The sequence below is a fragment of the Plutella xylostella genome, chromosome 19, assembly GCF_932276165.1.
Source record: "Plutella xylostella chromosome 19, ilPluXylo3.1, whole genome shotgun sequence".
Lineage (NCBI taxonomy): Eukaryota > Metazoa > Arthropoda > Insecta > Lepidoptera > Plutellidae > Plutella > Plutella xylostella.
In genome coordinates, this window is record NC_063999.1 from 7,011,876 (window position 1) to 7,029,759 (window position 17,884).

At 43.2% G+C, this 17,884-nt stretch overlaps 1 protein-coding gene and 1 pseudogene across 5 annotated transcripts in view; one reads left to right on the forward strand and one right to left on the reverse strand.

Annotated features, from left to right (window-relative positions):
* Positions 1-2,013: 2,013 nt before the first annotated feature.
* LOC119690624 (sodium channel protein 60E-like) overlaps positions 2,014-17,884 on the forward strand; it is a 146,350-nt gene continuing 130,479 nt past the window's right edge. For all 5 annotated transcript variants that reach the window (XM_048627963.1, XM_048627964.1, XM_048627965.1 and 2 more), the window contains exon 1: positions 2,014-2,147. The gene's annotated coding sequence lies outside the window, so the exon portion shown is untranslated. The remainder of the gene's footprint in view (positions 2,148-17,884) is intronic.
* On the reverse strand, positions 9,770-16,935 carry LOC125490004 (annotated as a pseudogene).

The following is a 17,884-nucleotide window of genomic DNA, read 5'->3' on the forward strand; positions in this document are numbered from 1 at the left end:
AACTAACTAGATAAATTATTATATTATGTAGTTGATCCACATCTATAGAACTTTAAATTATTGCACCTATAAACGTATGTATTTAGGTAACTGATTAAATAAAAAATACTGACTTAGGTATATTAGATTAATAAATAAACAAAGAAATTACTGCGTGCTAACTATTATCAAGTTATACTGATAAAGTGGTCACAATTATAAAGTTTTAATTATTATCGCAACTAAAATCGTGATCCAAGGAAGGTTAAGGACAAGAAAGGAAAGTTAAAAGCTTGCAGCACTAGCAAATAATGATTAACTTCTTACGTATATAATATTAATTAACAGGGTTTTGGTATAACAAATACACCACCTGTATAATAAATGAGATGATACGGAAACTTCGAGCCAAGAAGATCGAGATGCCAAAAGTTGTGAGTATAGTCTGCAATACATCGGAGTTGGTGATCAGATGTAAATATTTAGGCAATCGAAATGAAGAGCTTAATTAAAGAACGTTTTGTTCACTCCGTATCGCAGTCAAATTCAGCAAACCGCATATTGTTAGTTAAGAATTTAATAATAAAAAAATAAGAATCACAAACAAAGCACGCGTAGACACGCACGCCCCTGGCGGTCACGCGACGAACCTCACGCCATCCCGGTATCAGGAGGGTTACTCTATACCACCAAAAAACGAACGAATGGAAGCTATCGTGAAATCTGCACGTTTATTACAACGTGATAAAGTCGGGGCTCGCGCAGCAGCGCTTCGACACTTCGTGTTTCGTTATATAGAGTGACCCCTCAGAGGCAATTGAAATTGTGCGTGCCATACGAATGTGCACCTTAACGAGGTAAATTTTAGTCAGCTTTCCGGAGCAGCTACTTACCCAACCGTCTCTACTGGTACATTTAAAGGGTATGTAACCGTAAGATTGAGGGGTTATGTTTGATTATCCAATGTTGGTAGCAGTGCTGACGTTGTGTATGATGATGATGATTATGTGCTGGTGGTGGCTGGCAACCACTACAGGCCTTGAAGACAGGAGGCTGATAATCATTACTTCATCAGGAGAGTTGTGGTTGACAGGATGTTAAAATATTTAACCGGAATAGTAAGTAATCAACCTGCCTCGCCTCATAATTAAACATCATCATGCGCATTAACAGCAGTTGCTATGCGTAAGTCAAGCAGCAGAGATTATCTAGTTGATGATGATTTAAGAAATCTGAATAAGTATTAACTGTAATGTCTGGAAAGTAATGGAGAACTAAAAGGGAATTGAGAAGCTAAGTATATGTCTTATGTTACTTTTTATTACGGGCTGATGATGATGATGATTAATTTTATGCAGAAGCAGCATTTCAAATTGTTGCAAAAAGGGTATACTAAGCCGAAAGGGGGTGACTCAGGGTGTTATTCTGGACAACATTTGTTCTACGACTTTTAAAATTCACGAATACCCTTTTTGCAACACCCTCATTGTCACCATCAATGTTTTCATAATCCCCGATGTCACAGAAACACATTCAGCACGTATCTCAATACTATTTAAGGTAAGGTAAGCCGCAGCAGAATCAGGAATAAAATATTCGAAGTGTCGTGGGGTAGGCGCCGCTCGTAGCACTGCTACGTCGTAGCCTCGTAGCCGTGTAGCCTCGTAGCCCGGGGCGCGTAGCGAGTGCGGCCATTGTGCGACCGATTTAATTCCTCGTAAAAACAAAAAACTCGAGACACAGAGCTTTTATCTGTCACAAAAAGATGGTGCTAAAAAGTTTTATGTCTCCTTCTTTATGTCTAAGTTAAAAGGTGAGGCACTGATGGTTATCGTTTTTGTCATAATTTCAAATGAGTTGTCAGCGTTGGAGCCCCGTGTCTTGAGCAGACGGAAGTAAAGTTGGTGGTTTTACGTGGAGGAGGTGATGGGTGTTGTCTCGTCGGTGGTGCGGCAATGATTGCACGGGGCGCGCCGGCTCCCTCCCCCGCCCCCGCGCCGCGGCCCGCGCGCCCCGGGCGGCAGTCTGCCCCGCGCCGCCGCGCCGGCCGCACGTCGCCTCGAGCCCGCCGCCCCGCCCCCGTGCGCGCGCCGCCCCGCACGATACACCCCCGACCGCTTACCGCTCGGACCTAACATGAACTATACTCCCGTGATCACTCGACTCAGGTGAGCTCCTAGCATCGATCACGGCACGTCATCCCGGGGTCGATATTTATCGTGCTCCATCATTAAAAGCCTTTATTCGAACACGCCGCAGTAAAACATTCCTTTCACGATGTTACACGATGAATGTTTAATGAGCGGAGCCGGCAGCGCGCGGACGATCTCGTTTCATTAATGCCGACTTCTTTTGTTTCTGGCGCCCTTCGCGCGGATCACTGCCATTTCATCAGGAACTTCCTTTGTTGTTTTGTTTATGTAAGACAAAAACTTCGAAAGCACGCAGTCCAAAACTTCGGCATTCTTTCAGCGTTGAATCTGCCATGCGGTCGTTTACTTGTAATTAAGGGGAACTGAAAGGTCATGATATGAGTGTTAATGGCGTAAAAAGTAAAGGGCTACTCAGTCACGATTTTGACCTACTTCAGGCTAGATCGATCTAGCACGAGCAGCGGCAGGCCGGCCGCCAGCACGGCGCGCGTGGCCACGCCGCCGGCCGTGCGCTCACCTACTTATTGTACACACACGCACACACACACACATACACACACATTGACCAACAAATGACAACATGAACAATGCACATCCCAACTTCAGACGTGGATGGTCATTAATTCACTATTTAACGCCTTTATTCATAAGTAAAAATAAGGAAACTTAAAAGGGGAGCAAACCTGCTCGTTTGCTCCCCTTTTAAGTTTAGGCCTTTAGAATCTGAACATAATATCATATATTTTTTAAAATTTTATAGTAAAGAGTTGCCAATGTTAGGTAGCCATACCATCCTTTTCGATGTAGAAAAATATAATAGCTATGAAAGCTCAATATGTTCGGTACAATTATACTTAGTTGGTTATAAAATCAATATGAAACGTGAAAAGAGCGCCGCACGCTTTAACCGTACCGAGCATTCAATTGAAAAGAAAAACTTTATTATTCAGGAACGTGCAGAGAAAGACATGAGCTATTTTTATTTAATACTGATCAGTTTAAAAAAAAAAACTACAAGTCTGTATAATTAAATTGCAACATTTGTCTCAGGAATTCTCAATTTTGAATCTAAATCGGGCAGTATTATATTAATATTTGCTCTGAATTCGTCACGTGTTTCTGGGGCCACACCATGCACCACAACACCATCTCATAGAGATGCAAATCCGTGTTACATGCTATTAATAGGGATAGTCATATTTGTAAAGCTTCACATCATCACAACCCATCACGTCCCCACTGCTGGGGCACGGGTCTCCTTCCAATAAAGGAAGGCCTGGTCCACCACGCTGGCCTAGTGCGGGTTGGTGGACTTATTAATTGTAGCTTACTTAGTTTTAATTGAATAAATCCTTGTGATTTTAATTGAATAAATCCATGTGATTGTGAACAATAGTTGAGGGGCTGCACAATGCACATCAGACGTTGCACTTGTCCTACTTGTCATATACCACGTAGTCGCATGGCATGGCTACGATTTCAATACTATTTGTTTGTTTGCCTTTGCCGCTCTGCGTCATCGGATCTGAAACGTAGACTTAGCACGACAAGTCTACAGGGACATATTATTAAATTATTTATTGCACAAATATAACATATGAATATACAAATTTTCTACTACCCAACCATGTTTTTGTAGCACATAATGCTATTTACCCATTTGGAAAATTGACTTCGCTAGCTTGGTAAAGAGTGAAATTTACGTGAGTGTCGGATCCGCCGCTCCTGGCCAATCCGGAGGCGGCTGCAAAGGTCACGGGTCGCGCCGCAGCTGGGCCAGATTACCCGCCAAGTGTTTATGACGAACGATATTAAATAACTAATTATTCATGCCCGCAGGCATCGTGAGGCCCGCGTAATTAAAGGAAAATACGAAAGGATTTCGATAACAGGCGGTTACGACTGGTCGGGCTCTAAAACCCGGAATGCGGAACGTGTAGTGTTGTCGAGCGGACGCTAAATGGAAATGAATGTGGTTAAAAGCATGCGAGGGAAATGATTCAAACATTTAACGTGACATTTTACTTTGTGGAAACCTCCGGCGCGCACCGCGAAACGCTTTGGTGGCCATCAACGCCCTAATTTGCACCATTTGGGTGGAGTTTTTGATTAAATCTCGCGCACACAAGTCATCCGGCCGGTTAAGGGCGTCTGTTTTTTGTTTAATAATTCAGCCGCGGAATCTGCAGGTTGTCCGGGGAGCGGCGCGCGGCTGCTCAAGTATGCGCCGATGGGCCGTTTCTCCGGCCCCGGAAAGGTCAGATCGTGTTAATATTGGATAGTCAATCTAAGGTTTTTTCTTGGACTTACGTCTCAATTTGTTTCCGCCGTGGGCTATCGATTGCGAAAAGCCGTGAAGTAATTCTAGTTTTAGTGGTTGTTAAAAAGGGTCCGTGAAGTGGCCACAGGGGTGGATTTTGGGACCCAGGAGACCATTGGACTTAATAGTTTTCGTGAATAAAACATTAATTCTCTTTTATTCTATTTTGTAACGTTGAATTGAACAAAATATTCAAAATAAAGAAACAAAACCAATCAGTTCTTTTTGCCAACAAACAAAAGAGAGCACTCGTTTAGTATTTAAATAAATATGGGCAGGCGGGATGGTGGAGCGGCCGCGAAGCTCCGTAGTGTTTTGCTCGTTCTTTCTGCGTCATCAACTCGTCATGCTAACAAATGATCTGATGTAGAGGTTATTCCCGCATACTCCATAAAAACTGTAGTAGGTATTATTTTGATAGTATTAGATTATCTTATAGATTATCTCTGCAATAATCTTATCACAGACCTACCTACTACCTATTATAAATTATTGCGAATTTATTATAAATTAAATACTAGGTAATAATGACGTTAACTTACTGCTTCAGTGTCTCCAAATTTTTTGTTCAACATACAATTTTTCTTAAAAACAGCTAAACAGTTTGGCTGGCTTCATATAAAAGCTACATTTAAGTTTAACCTTTTCAATTTGCCGGTTGGCATAAGAATGAACCTCGAGACCGGCGGAGGTCAGGCGCGGCTTCATAAACAAGCTAGATTGTTTGTAATAAAATCCGCCTTTTTACGAAATGTGAGCTGTTGATCTTGCAGACGCGATGAGCGGTCGGCTGCGCTCAACTTTTATTTCAGTTATAATGTCACCGCATGTTTTTTTTGTAAACATTTGAGTATTCGGAACTTTTTATATTGCCAAGTTTTTATGTTAGCAATATTGATTGATTTCTATTTTTATAGCCCCATAAAGAAAGTAGACGGGATAAATTTACCCTGTAAGGTACACATTTTAAAACTCATATGGGTACTAACCTAGTATTACGCTGATTGCAATAAATACTAACTTCTTATCCCATTGCTGTGAACCTAGTCGTAGAAGAAATTATAAGAATGAACACATATATTATGTGCTCATATTTATCGGGTAATTTCAGCGAATTACCCAAGATATCTTGATAAGAATGGAGCTAAAAGCACAGCTATTAGGACAATTTAAGGTAGTGGTGCAGTAAACAGCCATTATAAAAGTTGTAATGTGAAATTATGCGCCGTTAGTTTGGCCAGTGGCCGCTTAGTTTAGCCAAACGTGCTCCCAAGGGGTCAATCCACAAATTTAACTTTTAAATGTTCACTTAACATGGTCCAAATTTGAATTACGGTTGGCTGTCTGACAGTTGTTCCTTGAGAAAGTTAGTTTGTATTATAAGTTTTAGCACGCTCAATGACTGACCACGTGACCATTAGTCTTTATTTATTTATACTTCTAGTGCAAAATTTACAAAAGTATATGTACAGTCAGGTGGCCTAAACGCTAAGAGCATTTTCTACCAGTCAACCTGCAGGAGTGCAGTCTTGCACTCAAGCTATCCGAAAGGGAATGTAATACATATTTTTTCTTAAAACCTTACTTATAATTGTTTTCTTTAATCGCTTTTCTGTCTTTATGGCGAGAACGAGGAATGCTACGGTAATTTTTAGAGAATTAACTTGTCAGTCCCGTGTCAGGGCACGGCCGGGGACGGGGGCTCCGGTCCCAACGTAATTAGACCCCCAAGGAGGTTCGGCGCAGTCTCGGAATAGACGAGTTAGAACCCAAATCTATTCGGGGTTGGGAAGACGAGTCCCGCCTGATGTATTCACATAGTTTATAAAAAAAACTTGGCGTAACTGCACAGGTAACACTTTAAATTAGTTTCTTATGGGATTACTGGGGTAAACCGAAGTACTTGGCGAGCTGATTTTCCGCATTTAGCCTCCAAGGTGGGCCATTATGCGTGAAATACCTATGGGGTGACTAGCTATTAAGCCACCCAAGCTCACGCCAGAAAGCCAGTAGACGACCTAGGTTGCTCATGACTTCCCGGAGGGACCCCGGAGATCCGAGGATTTTTGATCGTAGTGTCTTAGTGTGTAACCGAAGTACTTATATGTCAATAGTATCTACACCAATTATTTTGAACAATTATTACATTTAATTGAAAAAATATCTCAGCTTTCAAATAGTTGGCTATGGTAGTTTAACTCTTGTAGATTTCTTTACAGTAGTTTAAAACTGCATAAAACTTTCAATCGAAGCTCGTTTAAAAGTTGTAATATTATATTTCGATCGTTGTAAGTACTAATTGACTTGCTCAGAGTTTATAGAGTAATTATTTCTTTAAAATCATTAATTAACGTTGCTTTTGCAAGTCTTTCCCCCCCTTTTCGCGTTTGCTGAGGGCCTAGTGTGAGTTTTTCTTGCTCTTCTATCAGTTAAACTAAACAAGGTTCATTGTGCGGGTGATTCGCCACCTTGTAGTACAAATCTCGTCAAAAGTTATTGTGACTACTGACCCACTACCGGGAAATGTCCCAATGATGATCTGGGTCTTCCATCATTGTTCGGGTCATCCCGTCATCTTTTTGTATGACTTGCGATTCTTACTTGGTGCTTTTCGTTTTATACGGCTGTAAAATCAATCAAGATTTTCTTCCTTTCTTTATACAAATGCTTTACAAAAATTAATTTACAAAAATAACTATCCATTATACCTGCCCGTGACCGTATTCAAGTAATAAGCAAAACAACACTGTCTATCCTGTTGTTAATTCAAGCCTACGGCCCTGTGTGGCGGCGGCGGCGGCGGCGGCTGGTCGGCCGTAAGCTAAACTTGTTAATTTGGTGATTCTGTTTACCATGTTTACCCTTGTCAAAGACGTGCCCTATCTGCCCCCTGGTCGCATCTAGCCACTCTCTGCTCTATGATATACGGCTTTGTTTTAATACGCGCAGCTATAAAAGGAAGCTATATGACTGGGCCGTTTTATTATAGTAAAGTGGCTAGAATTTAGAATATCTCGTATGAACTTGTTGTGGTGGATGATGAAATGTTTGTGTACATAGTTCTAGATTTATTTATGGTTGGAAGGGGTTTTTAAGCTGTATTAATTAATGCGTATATAAAATAATATAATAATTAAATATGCTGTGATATTATTTATACGAACAAAATAGTTGATCGAACGAAAAGGTCGAGTTAGGAAAAAAATATATTGCGATTGTTAAATTCAATATTATTAACTCATTATAATATTACACATGCAGACCAAAGCCTCTATTTATAAACACTCACGCCTAATTTTCGTAGCATTTCGTAGCGTCTCGTAGCACTCCTTTGACGTTCGTAGCGACTCGACGTAGCACTCTGTAGACGTTCGTAGCGATTAGCCTATTGGTAACGCCGCTAAGCCGGAGTCCCTTCGATAGAAAAAAAAATAAAAGAAACTACAGCAAGGTGTCTCACCGAGGGAAAGGGTTGATGAAGTGTCGTGCACCTACCTGGTCGCTGGAGGCAGTTCAGGAGACCAGGAAAAGGCGGCCGGCTTCCAGACCCTCGCCTGGCGCCACGTGCTCGATCGATCAGAGATCAGAGCAATCCAAAGCACTGCAGCACTCAACACACACACTGATATTCTTCGGTTAGCGGTTCACCACGAATAAAGAAGAAGCGGAAGACTTTAGCAACTAGCCAATCGTCTATTTTGAAAATAAGTTCAATCGCGAATAACTTAGCGCGACGGCGGCCATGAATTCGTTTTCGGAACTGATTGTCTGTGGGTGGCGCAGACAGTGTTGCCACACGTAGCGTTGCGGTGCACGACATAAGCGGAAATAGGGAAAAGGATTTTAGGATCGAAACCTTGCGAAAATTATGAAAGTAAATATATTAAAAGATAGGTGGCGACACCATTTCCTCCCCCCTTAAAAGGTCACCTTTAAAAAAATACATAAGTGAAACGAGACAAAATTATAGCCTAGCTAATGCGGTAACTAAAACTAATTATAAACTACAGCGGTAGATACTAATGTATTGTTTATTGCGACGGGAGCGGACATAAACGTACAACCGGGCGAGCGTATGTGCCCCTAGCAGTCCTTACAGTAACTACCCGCGTTACTCCATCCCTTGAAGGATGAACTTTGTCGACAATCGCCAATGGCCACGAAAGCGGAGGCGCGTTATCATCTATGATAACTACAACTGTTCCAGGTATAATAGCAGAGGATGGAACATTCCATTTCTGTCGAGTCTGCAAGCCATGTAAGTATTCCACTCTCCATCTCCTCCAAAAGGATTGTACGAGTTTATCGAGCAACGAGTGCCTATGAAGTAGGCTAAGGTTGTCGTCATGCACTTCAGCCGCGGGCAACGAAAGTAAAGGCGCGGTGTGAAGAAAATGGCTGGGCGTCAGCGCGGCGGGTTCAGCGGGGTCCGCACTGAGCACAGTAAGAGGCCGCGAATTGAGTACACTCTCGATTTGAGCGAGTACAGTAACCAGCTCTTCATATGAAAGCAGCTGTTGACCAATCACTTTAAATAGGTGATTCTTTACCACCTTCACCATGCTCTCCCAGCACCCCCCGAAATGTGGACTGGCTGGGCAGTTAAATTTCCATTCAATTCGGTTTTCTGTGAGCTCCTGCTTGAGACTGCAACTGAATTCGTCGCTGTTTAGAAATTTGTAAAGGTCGCGTAAGTAAGAATTAGCGCCGACAAAATTAGTTCCCCTATCAGAATGCATGACCTTTACCGGGCCTCGGCGGGACAAGAAACGCTTTAAAGCGGCCAAAAAACTGGCGGTGCTCAGGTCAGTCGCTACCTCAATATGTAGTGCGCGAGTGGTAAGACATGTGAAGACGCAAATATAGGCCTTCATAGCCTTAGCTCCACGGCGACGAACAGGAGTGTAAGCGATAGGCCCTGCGTAGTCACAACCTGTGTGGGTGAATGGCTTCGTAACTTGCTTCGTGCGACAGTCGGGCAAGTCAGCCATCAGCGGATAAGTCGGACGCGGGCGCGCGCGAAAGCAAACATTGCATTGGTGCACTATCCTCCGCACTACGCGCCGAGCAGATAGAATCCAGTACTTCTGGCGAAGTAATGACAGGAGCAACTCTGGCCCTGCGTGCAAATATTTTTTGTGATAATATTGTATTATCAGGTTAACCGCGTGATCATCACGAGGCAGAAGTATCGGGTGTTGATTATCGAAATCTAAATCGGAATTGGAGAGTCGGCCGCCAACTCGGATTAGGTCGTTGTGTAAAAACGGTCTTAATTTATTAAGCACCGGGGAAACAGGCAAGTCATTTTTAATATTTAATAACTCATCTTTAAATGTTTGTTTTGGAGTATTTGCAGCAATTTTGTTTCTGCGTACTCCAAGTCAGTAGCGGTAATACACGTAGGTTCGCGGCGTGGTAATAGTTTTAAAACCCTACATATATAAACGATTATTCGCAGGAGTTTGGTCCATGACGAGGAACGAGAAGCAGCGGGGTAAATACTACACTCGTCAGCAGGTGTCAAAACAGCGTGAACTAGGTTCCTTTGCTCGGGAACGACGTCTAAAGTGGAATCGTTAACTTCATCAAAGGAAGGCCACTGTGAAGCATTCGATGCTAGCCAGGACGGCCCGTTAAACCACAGCGGATGGGCTTTCAGTTTAGAGGGGTCGACGCCGCGTGACAGGCAGTCGGCCGGGTTGTCTGTCCCCGCGACGTGATGAAAGTTTTCAGCGGATACATTTTCATTTATTTTAATAACGCGGTTGGCAACAAATGTTTGCCAACGGTGAGGCGAATTTTTTATCCAATAAAGCGCAACCTTGGAATCTGTGTAGGCGCGGACCCTAATTGGAATGCGGGAATTATACGTTTCAAGTACTGAGCGTAATAATTTCGACAGTAAAAGAACTGCGCAAAGCTCCATACGAGCAATCGTATGGGGCGGGGTGGGTGCTATCTTGGACTTCGCGCAGAGAAGGCGGACCACATTACCCGACGGAGAAGCGACGTGCACGTACACAACGCCGCCTTGCGCCTGCTCACTAGCATCTGCGAACCCTACCAAGGTCACCTCGCAACCAGTCGCGACGCTGAGACAACGAGGGATTTTTATCTCATTAAGCGCCGGCAGTTCGCGACAAAATTGTCGCCAAAGCCTTACTACCTGGTCGGGCGGGACTTCGTCCCAATCCACCTTCAGCTGCCATAGTTTCTTAATTAATAACTTAGCTACCAATACAGTTGGCGCGACGAAACCCATTCTGTCCCAAAGTCGGGCGATCGTTGACATTATGGTGCGTTTGGTACACACTGAGTCCAAATCAGGAGGGTCGATTTTAAAATAAAAGTCGTCATTATCAGTAGACCAACCGAGTCCTAATATTTTATGCTCTGTAGCCTTGTCGAATTCAACCTCAGTAGGTATCTTGTGCGAAGCGGGCAACTCATTGAGTGCGTATTGTGAATTACTGTTCCATTTAACAAGATCCCACTGGGCACCCTTGAACATTTGAATCAGCTGTTTTGCTGCGTCCACCGCCTCCTGTTCTGTATCAACAGAAAAGGCGATATCGTCCATATACAGGCAGGACGGGACGATCTCCGCCGCGCGGGGATACTCGGCGCCGTCATCGTCGACGAGCTGCTGCACAGTGCGGAGCGCGTGGAAGGGACTTGACTTTAAACCGAAACATACTCTATTAAATTGATATAGAACCAGAGGATCGTTTGGATTAAAACGATATAAAATTCTCTGATAGCGTCTATCAGATTCGCGAAGCATAATCTGCAGAAACATCTGTTTGCAATCAGCGGTCATCGCTACAGCGTGTAAGCGAAAATTTAAAATAATTTTAAACAAGTCCCCTTGTAAATTTGGCCCACTGTGACCTCGTTTAGCGAGACACCGGATGAAGTCTTGCAACTTGCATCTAACACGGGGCGCAGCTTCGTGGTGGACTTGTCCTCGCGGAGGACACCATGGTGCGGGATTATATAGCTCGGGGACAAATCGTCCGATGACGCCTGCGGGGGAACGGTCAGTGGCTCCACATAACCTTTGGAAATATAGTCCTTAATGACGTCATCGTAAGCGGCACGAAGCTCGGGAGAAGCCTCGAGCTTCTTCTCCAAACACAAAAAACGTTTGCGAGCAATGTTATAGGAGTCCCCAAGTAAAAACACGTCTTTATCAAACGGGAGAGCTACAGTGTAACGGCCGGTCACGGGGTCACGTTCCGTAGTCGAGCGGTAAAAATGTTCACGTTCAACATCCGTGGGGTGCTGAACGGGCGAGCCGGGGACTTCTTCCAGTTCCCAGAAGCGGGTAATTAAATGATCCATAGGCTGCTGTGGCACTATGGCGCAGCATGACGTCACGCGTGCTGGGCGGGCGGCGAGCGCAGGCACGACTCCCATGAGTACGTAGCCTAGCACTGTATGAATAGCGGGCGGCCCCGATGGTCCACTGGAGACCACGTCGTCGGGAAGAATCAAATGCGGAAACAGCGAAGCACCAATCAAAACATCGATGTGGTATTGAAAATACTGGCTTTTAGATTTAATCGGCTTTTATTCAGTTTTTTATTAAAATTAATCCAAATTATACACGTCTTTCGTCTTTCACTCTTCTTCCTTTTTCTCACCCTCTGTCATTCCTCACCATAGACACTCTTACTTCCTCTTGCGTTCCAAACCCCACACTCGGCCATCCTGCAGTCATGCTGCCCTCAGCATGTGCATTTTAAAAACAATATAAATGATACAATATTAACACCTAAACTAACAAATACGACATTACACCTTAAAACACACACATTCATCATCATTCGTTCATCATCACTTTTATCTTTCTTTCCCCCAATATAACTTCCTTTCTTTTCTTCTTTCTTGTCTTCTTTCGTTTTATCTTCTTTTCCTCCTTTCTTTTCATCTTTTTTATTAGTTTTCTGCTCTTTCTGTGGGCAATATTCTGAAGTCTCTTAATTATTCTCATTTCTACTCCTTTCAGACCTCTTGGTGTGATCAGTTGCATACGCATGCCCTTGTGTAACAGTCCATTGCTCATACAGTAATCTTGATATCTTTTTTCTTTTAACATCTCCATAATCACCTTGAGACTCTCATATTCTGCTTGCATTCTCCTTATTCTTCTTTGACATTCTGAAATTATGCAATTAGTTGGGTTACATCTTAGTTCACCTGTAAGCTGCATTCTGCTGCCACTGCAGTGTACAACTTTTGGCACTGGGAACTGATTCACTGCTTGCTTTTCTACTCCTTGCTGCTCCTTCAAAGCTAACCGTATCGGTGGCTGAATTACTGGTATCTCATCTTTCAAAATTTGATGTATTTCTCTGTTCACATCCTTCTCAGTCTTTGGTTCATAGGATTGTACCATGCTCTTCACCTTTTGTTTAACTTCTTTGTCCACCTGATAACCTATATTGGTAGGTATTAACTCTTCGTCTGTTGGCAACAACATCACCTTACCGTCATTTAAAAGACATGTTACATTTTTTAGAAAAGGATTGCCTAAAATCATCGAGTGTGGTACGTCTTTAGTGTCCATAATTACAAAATTGATGTCCTTATATTCTTGTCGATTCACCATCCCATTTAATAAGCACTCTCCGACTGATTTCACTTGCGAACCAAGTCCTGTGTATATCTTGTTGTCGTCGAAACACTCCGGCGAACCGATCTGCTGGTACAAGTCCATAGAAATCACGTTGGCATCGCTTCCAGAATCAATCAGATCATTCACTTCTTTTCCGCGTATTTCCACCATTGTCATGTGCCTTTTAATATCCTCATTATCCTTCTTTTCGTCTTTAATCGTCTTATTTTCCATAATTTCGGCACTCTTCATTGACATGATTGTTTGTTGTTTTTGTTTTTGACATTGACATCTTTCACCTTTTTCGTTCACACCTTCATTGAGTGAGTCAACTATGCACAACGTTTGACGTGATGTTGTCGGCTGTTGTTGGAAACTTCTTTCCGAACGCATCGTTGGACGAAAATTTGCATCGTTGGTTGCACCCACCTCCATTGTTGTTGATTTGCGAACCCCACTACCGTTGCAAACTTCATCGTGTTTTGGTTGTTGTCGACATTCTGATGAAATATGACCAAATGAGTTGCATTTAAAACACTTCATCCCTCTATTTTTATGTGGACACTCAGGGGAAATATGACTGCTTCCTCCACAACTGTAGCACTTTCTCCTGTCACTCTTTTCAGCTTCATCTCTAGGTTGCCATCTTCTGTGCTGCACTTCCTGCGTCTTCATCTTCGTTTTCACAGTTTCATAGATTCTCAACTTCTCTTTTAGGTCACTGTAGGTTGTAGCGCCGTACAACATAATTTTATTCGTTTCGACGTCTACTATCCCGTCGATAATGTATTGTATAGCCACACTGTCAACTAATTCTCCTCTTTTTGCTAGCTCCTTCATCACTAGGAGGTAGTCTATACAGCTCTCACCTTGCTGCTTCTTTCTAGCACTCATGATTTCATGAATGGCCTTCCCATCCACCGTACCCGGGAACTCCTTTAGTATCGCCGACTTCAGCGCGTCCCATGTTTTGAATGGCTTTTCAGCCCGAAGCCATAGCGCCGCCGTCCCCGTCAGTGATCTACGGGCCACCACCAGCTGTTGTAACGCAGACCATCCGAAGATCTCAGCGTTATCTTCTACGTCTTCCACCCATCGCGAGGCCACGTACATTCTGTCCTGCCCACTGAATTTCGGCACCAGCTCCTCCGCGTAGTTCATCATGTTTGCTGAACACCCCGCCGTTGCCGCTGCTGCCGCCCCCGTCCTCGTCGTCCTCGTCGTCGTTTTCCTTGAGTCCCCACGTTCTCCGTCGTCGTACATGAGGAGTTTTTTTTTTTTTTTTTTGATTTTCACCGTCGTGGCGTCGTCGTCGTCGTCGTAGTGGTGCAATTTTTAATCGTCTTTAAAAAAATTGCCCCCGTCGTCTTCCCGTCTTTTCCACGGCCAATCTCCAAAAATGGCCGATACACCGTATTTAGAATTTTGAATTTCGCCAAATAAATCTTTCCAATCTGATATTTTTAGGTTTAAATCGCGGCCGAGCCCCCAATTGTGGTATTGAAAATACTGGCTTTTAGATTTAATCGGCTTTTATTCAGTTTTTTATTAAAATTAATCCAAATTATACACGTCTTTCGTCTTTCACTCTTCTTCCTTTTTCTCACCCTCTGTCATTCCTCACCATAGACACTCTTACTTCCTCTTGCGTTCCAAACCCCACATCGATTTTGTTGGGCGTAGCGAAATGGTCGTCTGCCAATGCTATTTTATTAAGATATGGCAGGGCGGTGGAGTCGACATAAGCGGTAGGTAAGTTGTCAGTAATCTTATCAACAACTAAAGAATTGATTTTGTATTTTATGTTATTATTAAAGCGCGAGAAAAACTGTAAGTCTACTGTCCCGTGGGATGCCCTCTCCGTTCCCCCGAAGCCCCTCACAGTAGTACGTTGAATGGTATTCTGCCGTAACCCCAAACGATCACAACATTCGCTGGTAATGAAGTGACTTTGCGATGCAGAATCCAGCAAAACCCTTACAAATTGTTTATTACCCTTACTATCGTACGTAGCTACCATAGCGGTAGCGAGCAAAACAGTAGTAGGCGTATTACATTGCGGCGTACTACTTTGAGCGGCAGCGGCATTAAGCACGCAAGGACGCGGAGCAGCAATGAACGTCGAACACAACGCGACGTCCGCTTGCGCGGGAACGGATGATTTCGCATCAGCTGGCTGTGACGTAAGCGATGCACCGCCGCCGCCGCCGCCACCAACCGAGTCAATGACCGCGGCGCGCGGTGGCACAGTGGTTAAGTTCTGTAAAGCGGGTGACGGATTCGACTCTCGATTAAAATGTAATAGCGAGTGGTGTTTTTGTTTACACACTCGGCATCCCGAAGCGGACTGACAGGAAGCAATCTTATGCTTCGTACTTAGGCAATTTATACAGCCATTTAAATTCTTCGCGGCTTGAAAACGCTCGTGAGGAGACATTTTATGGAATTCGGGACATTTGAACAAATGATGATGTACAATGTTTGTACATAAGCACTTGTGAGCGGAATTAGAGTCGACGGTACTAACGTACGCATTGTAGTGAGGCGGCGGGTTTTTGTTATTAGATCTAGGGCGAACAGCCGATCGTGATGCTGATGCAGCGCCACCACCGGCGGCCGCAGTGGTCGGTGCGCGCTGTAATATTTTAGTTTGATTATCCAAGAACTCAACGAGCTTATCAAAGGTTGGAATTTCAGACTGATTATTATTACTATTCTCAAAAGTACGCACGGTATCAGGATCTAATTTAGTTAAGGCAGTTTGCAAAAATATGAAGTCTTGTAAGTCTGTTAACTTTAGATTCTTTAGGGCGCGTACTGCGTTAACAAATCGGTCATTAAAGAAATCCAAATTACTCGCAGAAATCGACGACAGCGGTTTGAATTCCATTAACTGTTGTAAATAGGTAGCTGCTAGCGTGCGCTTATCTTCATACCTATTTACTAGGGTATCAAATAACGTTTTATAATTTTCAGCGGAGGGCGTAATGCCCGCACAAGCGGCCTGGGCCTTGCCTGTTAATTTACCTAGCAAATAATGAAGTTTCTCATGATCTGAGAGGGACTTATTGTCGTGAATAGTAGATTTAAAATTGGCATAAAATAGTGGCCATTGGCGAATGTCACCATTAAAGCTCATCAACTCGATAGGCGGTAAATTAATTTTACTTTTTTGTGGAAAACAATCATTATTTTGGGAAGTTTTCGTGACTACGGTACATGACGCAACCAAGCGTTTTACGCGACAATACAGCTGTTCGAAAGAAACTAGCGATTTATAATCTGGCTTGGCAGTAGGGTCATTGGACATTAAACAGCTGTTGTACTGATCTAACACTTTTTGGAAATCTGAACGAATTGTATCTACATTAATACTCGCATCGAGAAAAGCTTCTCTCTCCTCGTTCCCTTTATTTATTTCGGTAGATAAATCAAACGCGTATTGTAAACACTCGAACAAAGCATTACGTTTTGCTTGCAGTGTCGCGAGTTCATAATTATGTTGCACCGAATCTTTTTCATTATGCGGTTTTGATGCTTTCGACATCGTGAAGTCGGAAAATAAAATGAAACAAACAAATTAAACAATCACAGGAATGTGGGTGTACAATTGGAATGATAACTTGATAACGCGATTGAATATGGCGCCGCGCCGGCGCGGCGGCGAGTGAATGTGAGTCTACCTTCTTATGCCTACTATTGCAGCAAGCGTAAAAATGCGTGACCTATTTAAGTACAGTAGCCCTAACTACTAATAGCGGGATAATACTTTATGTGTATTTGAAGCGAGATGATTATATGATTATTACGTTTTTGGAAAGCGTACAATGTATGTCGATAAAAAGCGGTTAGGTAAATAACCTAAGCAGTGCGCCGCGTGCGCACTAGCTTAAGTTCACTTTTTGGCTTTGAAATAAGCTAAAAAGGGCGGTTTTCTCCTAATAGGTGACCTAATAGGGGCGGGGAAATAGTAATCGCGGGTCGAAGGACCACATGGTAACGCCGCTAAGCCGGAGTCCCTTCGATAGAAAAAAAAATAAAAGAAACTACAGCAAGGTGTCTCACCGAGGGAAAGGGTTGATGAAGTGTCGTGCACCTACCTGGTCGCTGGAGGCAGTTCAGGAGACCAGGAAAAGGCGGCCGGCTTCCAGACCCTCGCCTGGCGCCACGTGCTCGATCGATCAGAGATCAGAGCAATCCAAAGCACTGCAGCACTCAACACACACACTGATATTCTTCGGTTAGCGGTTCACCACGAATAAAGAAGAAGCGGAAGACTTTAGCAACTAGCCAATCGTCTATTTTGAAAATAAGTTCAATCGCGAATAACTTAGCGCGACGGCGGCCATGAATTCGTTTTCGGAACTGATTGTCTGTGGGTGGCGCAGACAGTGTTGCCACACGTAGCGTTGCGGTGCACGACATAAGCGGAAATAGGGAAAAGGATTTTAGGATCGAAACCTTGCGAAAATTATGAAAGTAAATATATTAAAAGATAGGTGGCGACACCACCTATGCTTAGGAAAATGTTACGTCCTAAACTACATACGAGAATATGTATTTTTTCTCGAAACCCGAATTCAGTATAACGATTTAATATAATGGATGCTATTCTGTTATAATATCTTATACTATAATCCGTTAATACATGGTACATTGAATACAATTTTCTATGAAAATATAAAGTCCTGCAAGCCATACCAACTAAATGGGACTGATTTGTCTCATAGTAGACATTAATAATAACACTATGGACATACTATTCCATAACAGAAAGTTTATCAGGTTGACACAGAAGCGTAAAATTTT